At 42.0% G+C, this 15492-nt stretch overlaps 1 protein-coding gene across 1 annotated transcript in view; it reads left to right on the forward strand.

The window, feature by feature from the left end:
- The window catches only part of GRID2 (glutamate ionotropic receptor delta type subunit 2), a 714293-nt gene that overhangs the window by 644424 nt on the left and 54377 nt on the right, over positions 1–15492 (forward strand). The window lies entirely within an intron of this gene.

Here is a 15492-nt window from a genome sequence, read left to right on the forward strand (position 1 = left end):
TCTAAATAAATGGTATCTATTGTACCATCTCGGCACTGGATGCTTCACTCCAGTATTGATTTCTAATTCAAGACACATGTGAAATGTAAAAAAACCACCAGACATTTTTAAAGTGTTATTTCTGTGGTCTGACTTTTTTAGGAAAAGATTTGGGCTAATCTCATGATCCTTTTTTATTCTGATTCTTTTTTATTCTCTCAATCCATTTTCTAATGATTTGTGTTTGATGTTTGATTTTTGTAAAAACAAAATTTCACAATTGTTGTGCTGAAATTGCTTTTGTATGGTTGATACAGTGAATGTGAATCATTGTCATACGAATATGCTTCATTCAGGCTAGTGCCTTTGCCTTCAAACCATGGAGTAAGATAGGGGAAAAGGTAGCCAATGACTAACAAAACAATATGCAAATTCAGAGAAATTGTTTTCTGCTCACCCATACTGCATGCACAGAGAAGGCCAAATTGTTCAAACTGGTTATTTTGGGGGGATGATTTGGCTGAATTTTGTGCTGAGATAGCAGTAACAAAATTCAGAAGTTCACAGAATCAATGAGTTTAATTTCAATGAACCATATATCTGATTTATATAAAATATAAAGATTAGCATTATAGGGCATTACTCACTGAATATTTTAATATCCTGACCGTGACCAGGCAGGCTCTGCTAAATATCTCTGACTCTGTAATGTTCGTGTTTGACATGCAAAACCAAGGAGCAAAGTTGCTTCCTGTAGTCTTCGTAAGAAACGCGCCCAACTATTAGAAATCTCAGGTGCTATTCAAGGTGTTAAGTCAGTGTCTTCAGAGCATAAGTGAGTTTGTAAGTTTAAGTAAGTTTGAGTTCTAAAATTTGAAGACAAGGAGGAGTTTCATAGGCTGTGTCCTCATTACTAAATATAACGAGCCCACCAAGTGACATGGCAGGGCGTGTGCCTACACAGCTAAGCTTTCTTCGTCCTCCTCCCTCCCTGCTTTCCAAGTCAAGGTGGATGTATCAAAACCACCCCTTAGGAGCTGTTGCTGACATCATTTATGTAGTTGGTACAGTTTGCAGTATATTGGGGAAATGGTCGGTGCTGAGGCTGGTAAGAGCATGGCGGTATTCAGCACCTAGAAAGGCTACGTTATGACTTCTTCTGATGAGCTGCCTTTAGTGGCTTCTGCACCATTGGTCTGTGCAGCTCTGACATTTCCAAGTACAATTTTATTTTGTCACAAAATTGCAGCGTTTTGGAGTATTATATTTTGGAGGTATGCGGAAGCAGGAAGAAGCATAAAAACTTGCACATATGTAGCTCTTTTTATCTGAGGATCTTCGAAGCACTGTTTAAATATTAGCATTTCTATTTAATACATAGGGAAACTTATGGCATAAGGCAACTTAAATGAATTTCCAAGGTCAGACGTTTTCCAGTGGTGGAATCAGGGATCATAGGCACTCGGACTTCATTTTGTTTCCTGCTGTAATTATCAGAGCTCAGGTGGATGAAGAAAGGGATCATTCATGAGTCCGTTAGCCACAGGAGAGTCTGGATGGTGATGCGAGACTTGGTACTGATGAGAAAATAACTCATTACATTATCAGGGCTAGGGGCTGAAAAGAGAAATCAGAATGTGCTTAGGGTGATGCTAGCTGCTGGAGAATTTAGAGGGGCTGAGATGTATATTCAGAAAGTGTGTGTGCTGCCTTTAAATTAATTTTTATTTCTATGCTCTGACAGCTTATTTTATTGCACTTTTAATTACACCCATAAATATAAATTTGCATTTTGAATCTGTGAAACACCATATTAGAAACAAACACATGAAAGAGGAAGTGTGCTTGTAAGGTAGATTTTCTAAAAACCCTTCAGTACTGTTTCTTATGATTACTTCCATATGGTTTTTACAAATCATCCTTACTTTTCTCCCTAATGAAAAGGCTGAACAACCCTCAGCTGCTGCAGGCTGCATGCTAAATAGAGAGGGAAATAGACTTTGCTGGGTGGGATTAGCAAATGTTCACATGAATATTTCACGTTCTTTAGTGCAGCAGGGAATCGCTTTGAAATATATTGGCATTTCTTGATCTTTCCGAAAATAAATATATCTACGTGAAAATACAGGGCTTCTCTTTTATGAAATTTCATATAAACCCATAAGCTGCAGAGTGTTAAATCCTTCGGGTGCAGCCGTGAAAGGTCTGGCAAGATTACAGGAGATTTTGGTCTCAGTGCAGGAAGCATGGGCATGAGGTTAAGACTTTTCATTACCTCTTCTGGGCAGTCAGGGGATTCCCAGAGAAACGGAAAAAAAGAAATAGAGAGGTGTAAACGCTCACCCCTTCTCTCCAAGGCTGCAGGGCATGAATTAGAGTCACGGTAATACTGTGGTAAAGTTTAGACTTCGGGGATTTCCAGACATATTGTATGTTTGGGGCATCTGCTGTGCTGTTCTCCAGGGGATTAACACATGCAAAATACTGTGGGGCCTTCGGGGACGGTGACAATATCCACCCGTGGCAATATCACATGTTGTGAGGTGTTCCTGTCTCTGCGGTAGCCTGGAGTATAATCACTCGTAGAGCCAATTCCCTTTCCCCCTCTCTAGTATCGTGCCAAGCTGACACATCAGTTGGGCTAATTAAGAAAGGCGTTAAACCTGCTGTCGGTTAGTACCGCTGAGGCTCCATCAAAACACATCCAGSGCCTTGCAAAAGCAAAATTCCCCACYGTCGTTTCCTTCTGTATCGATCGTGATAGCCTGTCCCTTTATACCACTAGCAGTCTGAAAGGTGCTAAAAGGAAGTTTGAAAGAGCTGAGAATATGGTGACGGCCAAAGGCACCGCGACCGGCCGACGAGGCACGTGCAAGCTGCTGACGGCAGCCGGGGGCAGCTGCGTTAGCGCGGGCTGCCGTCCTGCCCGCCGGGGCCGGCATCGAAGGAGCCTCCGGGTACACAGGAACCGCAGAGAGAGGTTGTCTATGCTATGGCTCAACGCAAAAAGTTGAATGTGTAGTTGATGCGCCGACATTAAGGCACTGTTGCTTGCGTTGGCTTATATTGTGTTCATCGTTTTACAGAGGCAAGGTGATGCACGTACCTTTTAGAGAGCAGAATGGCTGCTCCCACCTATTTGAACTGATGCAATTTAAAGTCAGAGCTCTAATTATGCAACACAAGTTTGGATGTAGTGAAATACTAGTGGAGGACGTGGTAAACATACACATAACGTAAAAACTTCATGCATTTGCTTTTTTTTTTTTTTTTTTTAAATCCATTCCAGACCCAGCACAGAAAATGAAACCATATTCAGGATCAATCTCTCAAGACTCTGGGAAATATGAGGTTTTGGGGATGAAAAAAAAGCTTTAGGCCTTCAGTGCACTATGAAAATGGCAAACGGTACATGAGAAAAGTTGTAATGTTCAAAGTGCGAAATCAAAAAATAGCTTTTCTGTGGGTATGGTTTATTGAAAGAGAGGGGTAGCCAACTGAAAGCATTATAAAGAAACTGGTCTTTGAGACATTTCTTTTTTACATGGAGAAAATCTGTTTGGGACTGAAACAAAGACACGAGCAGTGAGCGTTGTGAATGCAGAACAAGATTGCCGTTTTCCTATATTCAGATGTGAAAATGGCCAGCTGGGGTCTTAAACAGCTGCTGTGACCATTGTCTATGTATTTCTGTCTCTGAAAACAGGTGCTTCCAGTCCAGCCAGAAAACAGATACTGTGTGCTTGCAGCACAAATAATACAGAAAATACTCGGGGTAATGCTTGAATGGTGGACCTTTCATAGCGTCCTGATGACTCCATTCACATGTTGCAGATCTTAATAAATACGCCTGGCCATGCCCTTAGATAGTCAGTCAATGTGCTCAGGTAGATTATTGTCCACTTTTCTTTGTCACTGGTACTTAACCTTCTGAGCCCCAGCAGCCTCCAGGCAGCATATTGGAATTTTCTCTCTCTCTCTCTCTCTCTCTCTCTCTCTCTCTCTCTCTCTCTCTCTGTTTTTTTTGTTAAGGTAATGACAGGGGCTTTAATAATAGGAACTGCCAAATTTCATAGGAGAGTTTGAAGAGGAGGTGTCATTTGGTTCACACGGAACTGTGTGCTGACACAAAATTTGACACCTGTTAGGAAGGCTTTTAATCCTAAACTTTAAAACTTCAATTGCACTCCTGGGAGGTATAAATATAATTGCAGATTCTTTCAGAGGATTTTGTTGGATGTCTGTATTTCCTACGGTGCGGCAGCAATTGCTCAGGCTCTGCGCTCGTGGCTGGCTTCTGTCGGGGGTCAGGATGAGGTGGCAGCAGAGYGCTCTGATCCCGTTCACGTCCCGCTTCCTTGGCTGATAGAGGCTCTTCAGCTCTGCGTGACAGTCCCAACCACAGGTGCTGTTAAAGGCAAGAGGGGAGAAAATACTAATTTCACAATCTTCAGAGGCTAGTGGCCCTGATTTTCACCAAAGTAATTGGGAGCTGTCAGCCTCAATCCTGCTGAAAAATCAAGCCACAGTTGCTTTGCACTTCTCACAGTCCAAGAGCATCCATGTGCATTCTGCTCAAATGACTTTGCTTTCAAATAAAAGGAAACAGTGACAGTAATAATAATAATAAAAAAAAGCAAAGACAGAGTTGCCCTCAGTAACTGTAGCATGCGTCTCTTGCTCATGATAGCGTTTCACAGCACTCACCCCAGCAGGCAAYGAACTTCCAGACACTCAAGGCTGTCTGTGTGCCAGAAGAAGAAGTGAAGTTGCGTACCTCCTGCTATTGCTTTGTGAGGAGCATGGTGTGCAACGGCGTGTGGTATGAAAGGTACAGCTACACCGTACCTGCTGCCGAAGCCTCATTTGGAATTTGGCATAAACCACAAAAAGTCGCAGAGAAATTGTTTTTCAACTAGAGATGCCAGTCACTTCTTTCTGTCCTGGGAGGAAAAGAAATGCAGATATATAATGATTTTCTTGTGCAAGCTTAAAGACCTGTCACTAGCTGCAAGCATTGCGCTTTCAGATATCCCAAACTTTGGAGGCAAAGAGGAGAACCATCCTGTAGTGTCTGAGACTTCCCCTTAGCAAATCTTTAGGGATACGCTTTAAATATTTTTTCCTGTGCTGTTTTGTCTCATCAGTGAAACCTTGGGTTTTAGAAAGCTCCTGCCCTAAACAGAGTCATAAATATGATGTGTTCTTCCTGCCTTCTCAGTAATAATTCTCTTTTTAGCTTTTCATTCCATGTCTTGGAGGTCACTGATATCCAAAGACTATAGTGAAAGGAAAATTATTTCCTTCCCAACTACCTTGATTACTTTATCTGAGTCCTTGGGAATATGTACCCCTTTCTTTGAGGAGATCCCCTTCTTTTTTTTTTGATAGAGACCCAAAAGCATGTCTCTTATTCTCTGATTTATCTTTTRCCAGACATGGGAAAAAGAGAGTTTTAGATTGGCATCCTAACCCTGAAGAAGACTAGCCGTAAGGATCTAGTGTTGGATTTTTCTGTGATTAAATACAGTGATCATCTGAAGAATGGTAGATGCCTTGTAAGAGCTCAGATTGGCTTTGTCTTTGTTATTTACTTAGACTTGTAATACTGTTCTGGGCTGTATATGTAACATTTTGAAAATTACAGCAGAGAAGGTGGTAAAATTCCCCCCCAAAAAACTTTTTTCATATTATTCTAGAGAATTAGGAAATTTCTCAGATTGGAAGAATTACTGGACTTGAAGCAAACTCCTGAATTTAAGTGGAATTCTTTGATTTTTAGAACCTTAGATCACAAGTTCATGTAACTAAAATTACATGGGGGAGGGAGGGATTAATTCCAGATTTCTGAGCATCTGACATGAAAATCCAGTCCCAATCAATTCAGATCTAGCAAATARTAACAAGGTTGTTTCTCAAATAACCAGGATACTGAATAGAAACCTTTTCAGTAACATACCTATGTAATATTTCTTGGTCGTCAAAAATAACACATTATGTCCTTATGTTTTTACTAAYTAGGTTAGATTTGTAGGAGTGAAACTGGAAACAGCATTAGGYCCTAATTCATGAAACATGTCTTCCTTCCTTTTATGCACCCATGCCCTCAAGMTAAACAGTAATTGGTGTTCACGGCTGCAAACGCGCCCTGCTCAGATAGCCGCCCGACCCTGATGGTGCCCGAGGCTGGCTGTATCTTGCACATCTCTGTTCCCGAACCACCGAGTCTAGGCTGGAGACCTGTAACCGCAAGTCCATTATCAGAAAACATATAGCCTCATTCTGATAAAAAGAATGACATTACTCCAAATAAAGCCCTAGCAGAAAGGACCTGCTGCACCACTACACGCTGTCTTCCCACCACCCTCTGGTCAAGCTTGCACTGTTTTCTGTAATCCTCTATAAACATATTGCTAATAGCTTTCCCCAAGGACCAGATCATCTGGCGTTGGCTCGTGGCATCCTACTGCACTAGCTGCCTAATGCAGAGCTGCAGTTTTTGAAGATTTCTGCACTGTCATCAGCAGTGTTTCCCATTTTTATTATCCATTTGCATCTCGCTTGTTAGCACGAGTTGTCAGCTGTAGGACAGCAGAAGAGCAGTGGTTCCCACCCATTGCACTGCAAGAGCAGAAAAAATGGTTTTATTGATTCCTCCTGCTGTGTGCCTGGTGCTTGCAGGTCTCGTGTCTGTGGCAGAGTCACAGTTAGGGGTTGAAAGAAACTGAGATGCCCTACAGAAGCACAGACTGTAGCAACTTTTTAATATAATCGATGGGGTGGGTTCAAAGATTCTGCAGCAGGTCTGAGGTTTTTAACATACCCATAATGAAAAATGAATTAATGAAAATGTGTATAAATGCAGCTAGCAGATTACCAGGCTTTTTAAAAATATAATATTAATTGATGGGATAAATTAAAGTATCCTGAAGTAGCAGCACTCAAATGAAGCATGAGGAAGAAAATCACAAGGAGAAGGCATTAGATCTTTTTATATTCATAAAGAACAAAATACAGCTATATATTCAGTATATAGCTCTATACATACAGAATACAGCTATGCAAATCACAGAACTGCTGGCCTGTTTTGTCATGGGAAGGCACCTCTACATCCAAGCTATGCTTTGCTGACAGAATTGCTGGACACTGGAAAAAGGTGCCGCAAGAAAGACTCCTCGCCTCCCCGTGTGCTCTTTGTCCYAACTAGCACTCACTTTCAAGAAGGGCACTTTGTTCACAGTTTCAGAAAAGCAAGCAAGAAAAATTGTTTATGCATATTAATTCCCCACCATCACATGTGAACCACCCCAAAGAAAACGGTSTAATTGTAACGTGCTAAAATTGCCAGTAGATACCACCTCCCAAGCTATTTCTGACTAGCTCAGTTATCCACTTTCACCTTAGGCACCTCAGTCTTGGCACGCAAAATGACCAAATATTGCCTAGAGACATATGTGCAGTATAGTCGATGCGAGTAGTGTGCTCATCCAACTATATGAAAAAAATGTTTACTGTGAGCTGAATAGTTCATGTGTTTTAAAGTTTTATAGAGTCAGCGAGTGTGTGGCTGCAGAATTTAAAACTGCTTAGTAATAAATCTGATGACAGTAAAGCTAAGAGAAGTCTCAGCAAGCAGCTTCCCTCAAAGATCTTTCCTCATTTTGAAATTCTAATGGAGAGGTTAGGTTTACGGTTAAGAMACGCTTTTCTGTAGTACTTTTTAGTTTTTGTGGCTACAGTGTCTTTTGTGTATGTCGTTCTCAAGGGGAGCAGATTAAATTACTTTCTCTGCCTTGGTTGGATGGCAGGCTTGCTTTCAAACCTGGGTGGAAAATCAGTGCGAAGCTTTTCCTGCAAATAAGGATCCAATCATGTAGCAKTCTTGAAGACAAAACCATAATATGTGCCCCCTTCTGTCTCTTGCTTGCCTTACCCCATGCCAGCACTATCTTACTGCCTCTTAACCTAACTTGCACAAAACACCAGTCAACCTATTTCAATTAAAGTGAGCAAAGGTAGCGAACCGGTACAGAATAACATCTTTCCTAACCTGTTTTGTTGGTTTAAAAAGTACGTAATTAACCTGTAGCTGGACAATACAGCTAGTCCTCAGAGACATTTTTATTCCAAAAATGCTCCTGTTTTCCAGGTAAAAATGAAAGGCTTTTGCATGAAAACAAAGCAAGTTTTCAAAGCTGAAATGTGCTCTGGTGAACACTGGATTTGACAGTATAACAATTTGGGGGATTTACCCAYACACAGTGTAAGAATTTTGCATACTTGCATGGCACAGGTGCAACATGCAATGCCTCAGCATGCTGTGATTTCCCTGTCGTGACACATCTGTCTGCTMTTTGTCACCCATCCTTGAATTACTGGTGCACTAAGGAAGGCGCTAGCCTCGCTTGATGAGTTTGGTCAAGTTCGAAGGTAGGGAAAGGGAAAGAGAGCARGGAAAATCTCTAGAGCGTAGAGCCAAGGAGCAGCAGTAGCAGGCTTTTGCAGCAGAGGTGTTTTCCTTTGCTGAAAGATGCAGGGAGGAAGGAGAGAGCCAGTTATTGGGTCAGAGGGAGGACAGGCGCTACAGGCAGGGAGGAGCTGGACGCTCAGGAATGGTTGTGGGGTAATAGAGCTTGAAGGGWGCCTTCCTGCTTGCTCTGCTCCACATGAGGAGGAGGTTATCGGCACAAGAAATCAGAGAAAACTAGCCAGAGAAGCTCTGAAGAAGAACTAGCCAGAGAAGGTTTGTGGTGTGGGTCAGGGTGGGTCTGTGGGGTSGACTGCTCCCTGGAGCCATGGGTCAGAAACTGGGAGGAGGAATCTGAAGGTGCCCCAAGAAGGTCACCAGAATGTCTGGGAGCGGTGGTTAAAGAGGGTTTGGTTAGTCAAAAGGTGGATGTGGCATGGGGAAACCTTTACTCCCTGAATGCGTGGGACATCATTAGCCCTGAGAAAAAAGGTGCTGGGGATGAGGTGTCACAAGGTTTTTGAGGACATCTGTCCAAATCCCCAAGAAGACTTAACAGTGGTGAGGAAACCAAGAAATTTTGAGAAATGATTATTATTTTTTTCAGGATTTATTCCTTGCGTGGTGTAAACAGTAGGTGGCTTTGTGGAAAACGGCATGCTTCAGCTATCACATATCCTAGCTGGGATGCACTGCATACCAGAGCCCCGCAATGTCTGAGTCATGGAGAGCGGACATGTAAGCAGCCGGAGCTGGCATCCAGCTGCCCAACTTCTGGAGGGTTTACAGGGCCTGTGGGCCAAGCCAAGGCAAGATATAGTGCTCCTGCTTGTCCAGGCATGGGGATGGTAACGAGCACAAGGTGTTGAAACCCAGGTACTGGCACCTGGTGCACTTAACTAGGGCGGTGCKAATTGGCTCCAAATTTCACTTGAAATATTTCACAGCATCTTAGTCCCCACCATTCGGCCTGGTTCAGCCCCAAATCCCACACAAGCAGACCTTGGCTCTGCAGTTTCTGGAGGGCTCAGCGAAGATAGAAGCATCTGCTGATGTGAATCAGCTGGAAATGTTTGGGACTCTTGTTGGCACAATATGTTTTAAATGCTGCTTAGTGCCAGTCAGGCTAGGTTAGCCCAAAATAAAGCAGGGCCTTCATCTCAGCTGTCATAGCATTGATGACTTTTATAGAAACCAAGTGCCTTTCTGGACCCACGTTTTGTACTTAAACATGACTTCATTCTGCTTTATGACTGAGTGCAAGCACAAAAAAAGGATGATATGGTCAAGGAAAAACTGTGCTTGCCACTTTATTCATAAAACACTTTGCAAAGTGCATTTAGTAATTTGCCATTGTAACCACTTGCACGTAGAGCTTTCAGTGCAGAGCTCTGACACTGTATTTAGTTCATACTTTGACTGCTCAGCTAAAACTTCCATTTGTATGCATTTATTCTGCTTCACACATTATGTTATCAGTCACTTTCAATATTTCAAAGTCACAGCAGTCTTTTTCTGACATACATTTGTCAGAATGAACTGCCTTGATTGCTGTTATTACAGACTGCAGTTCCTGAGTAAGGGAAAAGTCTTATATAGAACCAGAATATTGAAACTGCTCAATAAAACAATAGATAAAATGGAATAATATTACAGTAAATGAGTAGAAATAAAAGTTTTAAATGACCGGGCAAAAAGGGGGGGGGGGGRGGGCAGAATTATAAATCTCACACAACAAAATTAATCAAAAAAATCCAATTAATTTTTAAGTTGATCTTCAAGGTATAGCAAATTGCTCTTTTCTGCTGCCTGGTAGCGAGTCAGTAAAGTATGTCTTACTTCGACTTTCTCTTAATCAGACACTTTATCATGTTCCTCTAATGATCACTCTCAATAGAAGGATTTTTAATAGTCAGTCCATTATAGTCATGGAACAATATAACAAGGGATTTTGGCCGAGCCCGAGAGGGTGCTTACACTCCTGATTACCTTTAAGTCCTACTGGCAGAATAACTTTACTGGCTGCAGTTTCATAGGTGGGTTTGCTAAACGTGACAAAAGAGAGCATCAGTATCTGTAAAGATATCTTTCTCCTACAGAAAACTCGTAAGATAGACAAGCTGTTTTAAGAAAAGCTCTATTAAGGTAATACTTGGTCTGCAGCAGGAGAAAAAGTAGGAATTTGTGGAATTGCACACCTTAAGTCTCATCATCTGAGAGAAAAGTAGCAGAATAATGAGCATGTTTTTTCAGTCTTGGGAGTAGGTATTAGAAGTTCCTAACCCAGGACTGAATTTTGTTGGCTTTGCATGAGGTATTCCTAGTGAAGCATGTGAGAATTTTTGGTGGACGTGCAGAACAGAGCCTTGAATGAGTTGACAAGTGTGTAGTCTATTTTTAATATTGTTTGGCTGAGCTAATTTCCTTGGGTTTTAGGGGACTTCTGTTAATTAGCAACGGATCTTCAGATCATGGAATTACTCCAGATTTAAACAGCTTTAGCTGACAGGAGAATTTAATCCTATAAATATGTCTGTGGCATAATTTAGATTTAAGGGAGTTTATGTTCTTTTTTTCTTTCCATCTGTGAAGTGCTTTGCAAATCTACTGAAATGTGTCAGCTCTGACAGTCACRTCCTCGTGCTTTCAAAAATCCACTGAAGTAGGCTCAAATTCTGTAGATCTTGATCTAGATATAGATACGGATGTATCTGCACCAGTATAAGCAGGTATAAGTGCATGTCTGTAGCATAGAACAGACTCTTGTGCCCGGGGGCAGCCAATATGAGATCGGTGTTGACCAGACCCCCTRTACAATTTGCAAACGTCCATCTTTGGCAGTGAGAACGAACCAGGCTGGCAAAGGCCGACCACTTGCACTGCTCAGGCTGAGCTGGTGTTTTGGGGCTGCCGTAGCCTTGCAAGTGCTCGTACGGTGGTGCGGCTTGGGAGGAGACCAAGGATCTGGATAAAATTGTAGAATCCACAGAAGAAAAGGTGTTAATAATGCAGCATGGTTAAAAGTCAGAAGAGGTAGGGGTTGTTGGTGTTCCCTATGTCCCTCCTAAATTAGAAATACTTAAAAAAACTTTTTTTTTTTAAGTAATAGTCTTGATCCCCGTCAAATATACAATGCCTCTTGAAAATAAGGGGTTTTAGAAAGAAGCGCTGRCAGGTGTTTAGTCCAAGTACAAACGTATCTCTGGCTCTTACATAAATACATTGCTGTGCTGTGAGCAGTGCATATATTTCATTCTCACCCGCAAAATGAAATGTTTGTATGTATACTTAGGGCAGCAGCAGAGTGAACAGGAATAATACTCAGCAATCCCCTCGCYACACGCTTTACAAATGCTGGGGCTGTCGTTCCCCTTAGCAGCGGGAAACAGCTCAAGGGAGACGAATGAGACGCCCAAGGTAAGCCAGCACGTCCCTGGCCCGGCTAGCAAAGAAGTCGGTTCTCCTACCAGCAAARCCCCCTTCTCTGCCCGTTTTCACAGATTTTCCTGTTCTTATTCCTCGTGCAGGCCGCATGGCTTAACTGTTTGCTTGCTCTGAAGCCCTTTCTCCTAGAAGAAATCCAGTGGCTTCTTTTTTTTCCAAGGGCTGAAGGCAGAAGCAGCCTTTCCGCTTCCGCTGCGAGTGCGGCCGTAGCTGCGACRAAGGGAGCCATCTGCAGGCCCAGGCTGCAAAAAGGCTGCGGGCACCGCGCCGACACGTGCGGCGCAGCATCACCGGGAGTTTCCGCATCCTTCCCCTTCCTCCTTCCAGCTTTATTTCAAATTACCTGCTGCCTTGGTGTCACTAGTTACATCCTTCCCCAGCCCCCCAAATGCATTACTGCTGCTGCTATTTTGGTAGATATTAATGCTTCRTTGCAGAAACCTGCTATGCCGTGCACCGCCAACAAGTTGCAACCATGTGCGATGGGGTTAGGGGCCCTCGAGGCACAGCAACTGGCCCTGCCAGGTGAGACCAAGACTTCCATATGTACTCTTATCTTTTTGAAAATTGAAATAAGTAGAATGCTAGCCGTTCATTCTGGCTCGCTAAAGATAAGCTCTTTGCTAAAATGCTTAAATGTTGCAGCCCTTAGATTGCTAATATAGACCTAGCAGATCCTTTACTGCTGGAATTATTGCAGTGCTGCATCTTAATAGTGAGGGTGTGGGTTATCTCTCGGTAAATAGCRCAGTATCTTTATTCAGCAGGAGAAATGCTGCGGGTCTGGATTGATGTATTGACATGGGTAAACAGTATAGTTTATTCCTACCTGGCAATGCATTCTTAAAGTTCAGCTTGTGATGCTTGCAGGTAAAGTTGATGATTTATTGGTGCTTGATATGGCAATATACCTGGTACGCTGCCTGCGAACAAAACTCGTTTTCTCCTTTTGCTGGACCCTGGACTTCATGAGCTTCTTCTTATACTGCCAATAATAATGTAAACGTATCTGAGCAGGAAATGTCCTTATTTCTGTCTGATAGTCTTTTCAGCCATCTGTGTTGCTTTCATCTGGAGTGCTAGTGGTGCTTGCCTTGAGTCATAGCGCTCTGACTGACAGCAGGGTTGCAAGGAGCTTTCTCGGGAACATTTACCAAATTGTTTCCTGGTTTCAGGTTTATTACCCACTCTGAACTTGAGGTTTTCTTTCAAAGAAATTTCAGCTAAGATTTTGGGTTTGTTTTCAATGAAAATGAGTAATTTATGGTTGAAGGAGGAAATAGTATGATATTCAGGGATTATTTTTGAACTCTAAATTGGGAACAACCTGAAGTTATGAGATGATTGCCTAAAGCCTCRTCAATCAGAACTGAAGCTCTTAGCACCTCCGTTCTCCTGTGTTACCCTGGCTGTTCCACAATAATGCTGTGGTTAACTGAATTAAGTTGTATTAGCTAGATGCTTAAACGTCATTAGGAATTCTTGAACTGAATCTATGTTAAAGTTGAGAGCAGAAGCCCGTTATTTGATAGGAAGAAATAAAAAGGGACGTTTATAGTAGTTGCAGAATCAGTCATCAAAAAAGGAGGAAAAGTCYGAATTAAGGTTCTGCTTCAAAGAAACGTGAAAGTAAGGAATGCAATTAATAAAGTCAGTCAACCCTAAATCAGCCTTATAATGATGCCACACAGTTAATCTGTGCTTATGATTAAGGCATGTCCTTAGCCTTTAGAACCTGAGTAGATGAAAGCATGTGTTCTTATTTCTTTTTTTAAAAAAATTGTAAGAATATGTTAGACTTTTGTTTTCAGATGATTACTTTGTGGCAGGGATGAGAAAGCCAGTAAGTTTAAAGCTTAGAAAGCCTGGAATTAATGAGAATTGGGTGCCTAACTCGAATTCTCTATCCTTGGTGGCCTGGGATACTGAACTAGGTGCTGCACTGGCCTTTCTGGCATTACTGGCCACAAATCTATGCAATTCATTTTCAACTTGCTCTTTCTAAAGTTTTTTGAACTGCTCATGCAGACTTACACTTGGCTCCTTTGGTGCCTCTCTCCCTCCCCTATTCAAGCAGTGAACACTGTAGCCTGGACCCGGGATAGCCCCAGAACACTTGGGAATCCTCCTGGCCACGCTCTGTCCACACCATGAGCCCACAACCGACTTCCCRCGATCAGCTGTACTTCATTACACTTACTGAATTTTGCTGCTGGTGTTTTCTTTTGTACTCTTGGGACCAGCATCAGTTGTCATGGCAATTACTGTCAGATGGTCTCAACTTGTTTGCTTGGAGGAGGGTAGGAAAGCTGATGTCCAGAAGAAGAAGAAACAGTTCAAAGAAGCTAAAATATCAGTTACAGATACTACTTAGTGACAGAAATGTTTGAGGCTATAGCAGTTGGTAGATCGTCGATATTCTTTATTTCTTTCACATTAGCTCCTAGATGAATATTATTGGTTTGTATTTGAAYGGTCAAGGCATGATTTGAAATGACCGATAAAAGAAATGGGTTGGGGTACATTCCTTTCACCATCTATGAAGTCATTCTTTGGGTTGCTACAGTAATCTTACATCTCCCCATCCTGCATTTTTGCAGCAGGAAATAATTCATAAAGGAAGCCAAAAGCACACCTGAAAAAACTTGTACTCTCACTGACGTCCTTTAGTTCCTCCATGATGCTTAGCCCAATCTTGCCTGATGCTCCAGAGAAAAGGGCCTGGAGATGTGGTGGCAGCGCAAGCCTGGCTGGTGTCTCTCAGGTCCCCAGATCTTGTTACGGCGTGGATGAGGGCTGCAGGCAGAGATTTCCATCTCAGGGCTCGTGAATATTGGGCCTGTCTTTTGCCACTTGCAACAGGGGTGGGTTTGTCTGGTTATTTTTGTTGAGAAGCAGAGACAGAACTGAGTCTGCAAGCTTGTTCACGCAAGCTTAAAGAAGATCCGTACATGATAGCAACACACTATTACTGCTAACTGAATTATGAATCGTTTTTACCAAATGATAAACACAAAATAGAAGACTTCAAACCCTCAACTAAGCCTCTGCATCCACTAAATTCACCCTACAGGAATTTTGCCTGTATTCACTGAGGAGGTTGAAATCCTTGTAAATAAACATAAACTGATAGACAAAATGCAAGATACAGATTAAAAAAAYATGTAAACAAGGCATTTGTTCATAAGAGTAATCTATCAATATTCTTTTTGAGACRATGGCCATGGGGCCATGAAGCAGTTTTACAGTATATACCTATTAAAATATACTCTCTTGGGATTTTTTCTTTTCTTAAAATAAAACAACAGCTTCCCRGCAAAATATTCAGGGGCAGGAGGAGGAATATTTTTTAAATTTGCTTAGTTCATAGCTACATAGACAGGATCAAATTCATTTCTGTAAAAATTTGGAGAAAATGATTTCACAACCCTTTCAGGTCAGAAACACCGAATAGGAGAAAGCTCTGTCTCTGGCACGTCTTGGTATGAATTTGTTATTTTTCTGAGCAACTTGACACAGGGATGTTCTTCAGTATCTCAGATTGCTTGAAGGTTTGATTATGTTTAGGCAAACAGGAGAAGGAGGATCTTTTGGTTATGGAY

This window comes from Apteryx rowi, unplaced genomic scaffold, assembly GCF_003343035.1.
Source record: "Apteryx rowi isolate R43461 unplaced genomic scaffold, aptRow1 scaffold_63, whole genome shotgun sequence".
Taxonomy (NCBI): Eukaryota; Metazoa; Chordata; class Aves; order Apterygiformes; family Apterygidae; genus Apteryx; species Apteryx rowi.